The sequence below is a fragment of the Puccinia triticina genome, chromosome 5A (assembly GCF_026914185.1).
Source record: "Puccinia triticina chromosome 5A, complete sequence".
Taxonomy (NCBI): Eukaryota; Fungi; Basidiomycota; class Pucciniomycetes; order Pucciniales; family Pucciniaceae; genus Puccinia; species Puccinia triticina.
The window spans coordinates 7,465,508-7,473,984 of NC_070562.1; positions in this window are offsets into that span (position 1 = coordinate 7,465,508).

The following is an 8,477-nucleotide window of genomic DNA, read 5'->3' on the forward strand; positions in this document are numbered from 1 at the left end:
AGAAGTCAAGACGTAAATCAAAGAAGGGAAACACCACCGGTGCCATTAATACCAGCATGTTCAATGACATATCGTTCACCCCGAATGACTGGCAGGACATTAAGGAACTTAATGCAGAGCTTGAGGTGAATGTTTCCAACATTGTGATTAATCTGAGCAAAATATCTGACTGTTGTGATTCTGCCCCAGGTTTTTGTGAAGCTGACAAAAGCAATGGAAGGCGACTATCCTTCTGGTGCTCATGTCATTCCGAAATACTTGGAGCTGAAAGAGGAACTCGAAGAGAAATTGAATGGGTCTCATGAGAGTGACGCACTCTACCCCATGTTCTATGCAATGTCAAAACGTGTCGACAAGTATCTCGATGAAGCCATGGCCTGTGACTCGCTCGTTCTGGCAACACTTCTTCATCCGTGCTTCCGGCTCACCCTTTTCGCTCTTGTTTTTGGTCAAGAGAGTCATGAGGTCAATCAATGTAACAATCTAATCCAAACAGAGTTCACAAAGTATAAGGCCAAGCTTGCCACGCAAGCTTCTTCCATCACGACTCCAAACCCTAAAGAAAACCAGTCAACCAGTTCTGATTCGAAAGGATTATTAGCACGGCTTGCTTCGCTCAACAAAAAGAAACCATCAGCTCAAGAAGAAGAACTTCATTCGTTTTTGACTGCCGATCTCACATTCAAGCCCAAGGAAATGGCCGATCAAGAGTTGCCTCTGCGGTGGTGGAAGGTACACTTACTAAATTTTCCAAAGAAGTTGAAAAGATAATTAACTAGAGTTTTTTTGACAGAAAAACTCAAGCCTTTATCCTACAATTGCCATGATGGCACGAAGCTACCTAGCCACCTCAGCAAGCTCGTGCACTGTTGAGAGACTCTTCTCTGCTGCCGCAGACGTTTGTAGTAACAGCCGTGGGAGTTTGCTTCCTGCTACCATGTCACACAATGTGAGCTGCCTCATGTGGCTCCGCAATAATGTTCCTCTCTCCGATGCATTTGAAGATGCTGGTAAACTTTTAACAGAGTTAATCCCTGATCCTAAAAAAAAATGATAGCTCGACTTGTCCTTGATTTTGTCTTTATCTTTATTTTCCATCCAACACATTGTGTCTTTACCGTTATCAACTCGTTATCTGCTGTCATATCAGATAACTTAACTTTTCTGAAAAAAAAGAAAAAAAGCTGCCTGGATAACGTAGCTTGATGAAGATGAAAAAATTAAAAAAGGTCCCTAACGCAACTAGTAAAAGTTAGAGAAAACTTCAACAATAACGTCCTATTTTTAGTTACGTTAACGTTACTTTGCCTTATCTATAACGTAACCTCCCAGTGTTGGCAGAAGAATTTCCACGCTGGGATGAGATACAGTGGCAGAAACACCCAGAAACTACCAAAGTAGTGATATTCAGAAAGTGATCAGACTGTAGCTGCTACATTTGGGGGTTTTGTGGGAAACCAAGGTACGTAATGAAACTTTGAGGGCTCGTAAACATTTTGGTAACCATATGGCAGAAGAATACCCACGCTAAGATGAGATATAGTGGCAGAAACACCCAGAAACTGCCAAAGTAGGGATATTTGGAAACTGATCAGACTGTAGTTGCTACATTTGGGGTTTTGTGGTGAAAAAAGGTACATAATGAAACTTTGGCCGCTTGTAAACATTTTGGTAACCATATGGCAGAAGAATTCCCACACTGGGAAGAGATATAGTGGCAGAAACACACAGAAACTGCCAAAGTAGGGATATTTGGAAACTAATCAGACTGTAGCTGCTACATTTGGGGGTTTTGTGGTGAACAAAGGAACATAATGAAATTTTGGGCGCTTGTAAACATTTTGGTAACCATATGGCAGAAGAAAACCCAAGCTGGTATGAGATATAGTGGCAGAAACACCCAGAAACTGCCAAAGTAGTGATATTTGGAAACTGATCAGACTGTAGCTGCTACATTTGGGGGTTTTGTGGTGAACAAAGGTGCATAATGAAACTTTGGCCGCTTGTAAACATTTTGGTAATCATACGGCAGAAGAAAACCCACGCTGGGATGAGATATAGCGGCAGAAACACCCAGAAACTGCCAAAGTAGTGATATTTGGAAACTGATCAGACTGTAGTTGCTACATTTGGGGGTTTTGTGGTGAACAAAGGTACGTAATGAAATTTTGGCCGCTTGTAAACATTTTTTCAACCATATGCCAGAAGAATTCCCACGCTGGGATGAGATATAGTGGCAGAAACACCCAGAAACTGCCAAAGTAGTGATATTTGGAAACTGATCAGACTGTAGCTGCTACATTTGGGGGTTTTGTGGTCAGCAAAGGTACATAATGAAACTTTGGGGGCTTGTAAACATTTTGGTAACGATATGGCAGAAGAAAACCCACACTGGGATGAGATATAGTGGCAGAAACACCCAGAAACTACCAAAGTCGTGATATTTCAAAACTGATCAGACTGTAGCTGCTACATTTGGGGCTTTTGTGGTGAACAAAGGTACATAATGAAATTTTGGACGCTTGTAAACACTTTGGTGACCATATGGCAGAAGAATACTCACACTGGGATGAGATATAGTGGCAGAAACACCCAGAAACTGCCAAAGTGGTGATATTTGGAACCTGATCAGACTGTAGCTGCTACATTTGGGGCTTTTGTGGTGAACAAAGGTACGTAATGAAATTTTGGACGCTTGTAAACACTTTGGTAATCATATGGCAGAAGAATACTCACACTGGGATGAGATATAGTGGCAGAAACACCCAGAAACTGCCAAAGTAGTGATATTTAGAACCTGATCAGACTGTAGCTGCTACATTTGGGGGTTTTGTGGTCAGCAAATGTACATAATGAAACTTTGGGGGCTTGTAGTCATTTTGGTAACCATATGGCAGAAGAAAACCCACGCTGGGATGAGATATAGTGGCAGAAACACCCAGAAACTGCCAAAGTAGTGATATTTGGAAACTGATCAGACTGTAGTTGCTACATTTGGGGGTTTTGTGGTGAACAAAGGTGCATAATGAAACCTTGGCCGCTTGTAAACATTTTGGTAATAATACGGCAGAAGAAAACCCACGCTGGGATGAGATATAGCGGCAGAAACACCCAGAAACTGCCAAAGTAGTGATATTTGGAAACTGATCAGACTGTAGTTGCTACATTTGGGGGTTTTGTGGTGAACAAAGGTACATGATGAAACTTTGGCCGCTTGTAAACATTTTGGTAACCATATGGCATAAGAAAACCCACGCTGGGATGAGATATAGTGGCAGAAACACCCAGAAACTGCCAAAGTAGTGATATTTGGAAACTGATCAGACCGTAGTTGCTACATTTCGGGGTTTTGTGGTGATCATTAAAGGTACATAAGGAAATTTTGGCCAATTGAAAACATTTTGGTAACCATATGGTTGAAGAATACCCACGCTGGGATGAGATATAGTGGCAGAAACACCCAGAAACTGCCTAAGTAGTGATATTTGGAAACTGATCAGACTGTAGCTGCTACATTTGGGGGTTTTGTGGTGAACAAAGGGACGTAATGAAACTTTGGGGGCTTTTTAATATTTTGGTAACCATATGGCAGAAGAATACTCACGCTGGGATGAGATATAGTGGCAGTAACACCCAGAAACTGCCAAAGTAGTGATATTTGGAAACTGATCAGACTGTAGTTGCTACATTTGGGGGTTTTGTGGTGAACAAAGGTACATAATGAAACTTTGGGGGCTTTTAAACATTTTTCAACCATATGGCAGAAGAATACCCAAGCTGGGATGAGATATAGTGGCAGAAACACCCAGAAACTGCCAAAGTAGTGATATTTGGAAACTGATCAGACTGTACCTGCTACATGTGGGGGTTTTGTGGTGAACAAAGGTACATAATCAAACTTTGTGTGCTTGTAAAAATTTTGGTACCAATATTTTGGAAGAATTACCAGGCTGGGATGAGATATAGTCGCAGAAAACCAAGAAACGACCAAAGTAGTGCTATTTGGCAACTGATCAGATTATAGCTGCTGCATAAGGGATGTGACCCCAAACGTAATATTTCTGGGTTTCTTATGCAGAAAAATTTCCCAACGAAATTTTCTGAGGAAATATTCCTCATCAATCTGTGGTTGAAAACAAAAGTAGATAAAAAAAAGAACTTGACAAAAACATGCTAAACCATGGTAAACTAATTTCAAAAAGGCCTTCCACGCATGTAGTACTCAAAGTATGATATGCAATATCTTCAGGAAGTTCAACCAACCAAGTTAAGAATGAGTGCAGGATGGTATCATGAGAGAGGTCAGGGGTCAAGGTTTTTCCTTTTTTGGAAAAAAGTCGATTTGGAGACTTCTGATAACATCAATTGTTGATGTCAAAAAAAGAAGGAAAACTTGAGACCCCTCAGCTACCCTGGATTAATCATAAAGCTTGCATTTTCAGGAAGAATTGAATGGTGTATGTAGAAATTCATGAATTTTATCACGCAAAAAAAAAAAAGATTCCTGTGGCTTGAAGCTAACACAGGGGGAAGGAGAGAGATTATAGAAGAGTATTAAGGAGACATGGAACACAGACAAAGGTATCAACAGGAATAATAATAAAAAAAAAAATTGATCAATATAAATTGATCAATATACGCTATATTGATCAATATACGACATCGCAAATTCATTCATCTTGGTAGTGTCAAGCCGTTACAATATTGCCGCTGATATGAAGACCATATTGCCGCGGTATCGAGATTTTTTTGGCTCTTTTAGCCTTTTTTTTGCTCTAATACTGCCGTTACCACGTTATCTGTGTTACCATGATGGTAACGGTATGGTAACGCAGATAACGTTTTGATACGCGCAGTGCGCAAAAAAACTTGTTACTGCTAACAGTAACGGTCCAATTAGGTAACGGGGATTGATTCAATACGAAATTTGGCCCAACATTGTTTCGAATTGTATCGACCAAGTGTTGGCACTATCAACGAAGGGTAGTTACGCTACGCGTAACGTGTAGATAACGGTAATGTAACGAAATTTTTGTCGTTATCTACGCGTTACGCGTAACGGCAGTGCAATTACGTTATCGCAACACGTTGAGCCGATTATTTTTATGCTTGTTGCGTTATCCGGGCGCGCGGAGCCCTTGAGAACGGGAAAAAAATGAGGCTAAAAAGCCTTAAATGGTCCGTTATCGCGTTATCCGGGGGATAACGCGCTAACGGGCCTCAGAAATGAGGCCCGTTACGTTACGCGCGGGGCCTGAAATGACCCCGTTACTAGTAAAGTAACGGGGGGGCCCCGATAACGGGGGTAGTTACGTTACCAAAATTGCGCGGATAACGCAACGTAACGTAACTACCCTTCGTTGGCACTATGTACTTGATTTAGAAGCGTTTATGGGCCCGCTCATGAATAGCGGTGAGTACATGGATGATTTTTGGTGAAAAATGGAGTAATAATATGACTTACTTGCGGGTCCCAGTTGCTGTGGGCGACAATGACTTCCAAGTTAGCGGTCCCATCCCCGCTAGCGGAGACGGCTTCTTGACAAGAGGTGACCAAGCCAAGCGAGTTGACTGCTGCTCTATTTGAGAAGTTGAGTGCGTTGTCAGCAATAGGCATCACGGGCAAAGCCATCTCCTGAACGTATGTGAGCTTGGGTGTGGAACCATTGTTGAGCGGCAGAAACTTCCCAGTCAAGTAATGGATGAATGTGGGGTCAAGCAGATTATTGAGGGCTGTGTTGGTGGTCAATTTGATTTTGAAGTCCTTGCTCTTGTTGTTCAGTGCACCAGCACACTGAAGGTAACTCGGTGTAGTCACATTCCTGTACTGGTTGGCCCTGACAGCTTTGGGAATGGACTGGAATGAATAGTAAGCGGGGGGTAGGTCAATTGAGGGAACAGGAGGGCTCACCTCGCCAAGGGGTTCAAATAAACCTGTCATGCTGGCAGGGTGGTTGGGGGTACGGTTAATAGACATTCTGGAACGGGTATAGGAATGGTTGGTATTTGGAGTATGAAAGGAGGTGGTGAGTACAGAGTGGAAGTGCACATGAGAGTGCTTTATATAGTGAGGAGGTGTGTGACGGATTCGAGTGGTTTGTATGCCAAACACCATGACGTGGCAATGAATGAATGGGCCCGCTCGCAACGTTGAATATAGGTTGGCCGGCGGCACAAACCAGGCCAGTTGGATTTGATACAAAAGGTGATTGAGTTTGCCCAGAGGTGTTTGTCCATTGGTTGGTAGTGCCGCGCAGGACCTGTTGTGATAAGTGCGGATACAGTTAGTGGCCACCACTGTGAGGGTTGTCTGGGCCAGATGTGGTGGCAATACCTGCGGTGATGGGTGTACCTTTTTCGGATGCATTGGGCCTGTTGTTAGTGTGGTGGGGAGGGTGGTGGTAAGTGGTACCAAGCGGACAGTGGAAACGCGCTTTGGGGGCGGCGGCGTGGGGTGTGTGCAGTTAGGGCGGGGCATTGGAGACAGACGGTGGATGTGTTGGAATATATGCTTCAAGTCCCATTTGAGTGGTCAAGCTATATGATCTAATATCCAAAAATCACCAGTAAGACCAACTGTGTGTTTACACCACCTCTTGATTCTCAACTTTGAGTTGCGTTGGCGCGCCTGCGGGGTCAATGGATTGTCAGGTTTGACCTGCCTGCCGCAAATTTTACTGCAGAGGCAGGTCAACGCCAGGGACGGGTCAGACCCACGTTGGTTTGACCCATCCGACCCAGCTGTTATGCCAATGCTGTGGAACTACTCTTGGGATGAATAGAGCTGGAGAGGGAATGGTGCTTTAATGGGCTGCCTCTCTGGGAACAAGAAAAAGATATAAGAGTGTGGACTCTTATGGAAAGGTGTGGCTATAGAGGATTCTTGAGATATGTCTTGAGGGTTACTTTTCTACTAATCTAATATTTTGTACACAGATAACAAGCTTGTACAATCTAATTTATTGGCATAAGCAAGGCTAATGATAGGTGACCAGTGATCTGAATTACTTTGACAGGATCTGATGGGGAACAAATGAAGAGGAAAACAACCCAGTTTATATACACAAGAAAGAGGAGCCATGAGGAAACAAAGATAACCTGAAGGGAAGCATAGAACATTCTACTTCTATAGGATGAAACAGCCATGTGGTCAGAGTAGTGGGTCAAGGAGTCACATTATGGTGTAATAGTGGGTGGGGATGATGCCATCTTCTGGGGGCTATGGTGCAATCTTCCTAGTTGGAGGAGGGGATATGTGAGACATAACAGGGGTAGAATATTCTATGATCTAAGATAGGAGGAGTTATGAGTTTCAGGAAGTGTTTCAGGAAGTAATAATCTATGTGGGGTTTGGGGCTATGTCTAGTATAATTTGTATCATGTTGGGTTCGGAGGGTGAAGGGTTTCAAGGGTGCTTATACATATTTGAGCACATGGTTCCAAGGAAAAACTAGAAGAAGGGGGTAACATGTGATCTGGGTAGATGTTTGAGACTAGGGAGAGGGTTTATCCAAGAGAGGGGGAATGTGGGAAGAGGGAATACTATTATCCAGGGTATGACCATTGAGTGGGGATGTTGAGGGCCTTGGGCTTTGCTGACAAGGGGGCCAGAGGTATGGGATTTAGTCTTGAGGTGTGACAGCCTTGTGATTGATGGTTGCTGGCTTTCTGGGTAGATCAGGATTGGCTTACCACAACGCGACCAGCCCATTCTGTTGGCATGAAAGCGGGGTCAGAATAGTACCATGGCATAACCCAGCCAACCATGTTTGGCCCTGCTGAGCAGGCCAACGGTACGGCGGGGTTGGGTCAACTTGTTGGCCCTGTTGGCATGACTGTACGTCAAACAAGGGTCCAACACGGCAGACAGCCAACAAAGGCTTGCCAGCAGCAACAAGCCAACGCCGTTGGCTGGTTGGGCCTACGTCAAGCATTGGTCATGATTGGCTCCCTGTCCGGGTTGGCAAGCAATCATCGGATTGGTTTTTTTTTTTCTTTTCTTTTGAGCAAGTGTCCTGTATATGCTTTTGCTTTAGGAGAAAGGTAATGAGAGTTCCATTTTTCAAAAAAAAAAAAAAAAAAAAAAAAAAAGAGAACATGTCAAAAAAGGCTGTCAGCAGGAATACTGAACAAAAGAACGTGGGCCTTAGTATAGCACACTGGGTGATGTGCTAAAAGGTCTTTAGTCTAGCAGTGGAAGGGGGACCCTGGTTGCCGGACCAGATAATGTCTGATAGCTCGGGGTTCAAGCCCGGGGTTGAGGCAATTTTTGCACCAGCCAAGCAAATGCAAATACTACGCAGGCATTGCGTACTGCAATTCACATTGCGCAGGCCCGGCGCGATGCATTTTGTGTTGCGCTGGGCTTGTGTCAAGGATGTGCCGATGCACTTCCATCACGCAGGCCTTGCGTCAAGGATGTGCCGACGGCGGACTTGGACGCAAGGCCTGCATTGGAAGAAATGCCGACTGCGGCG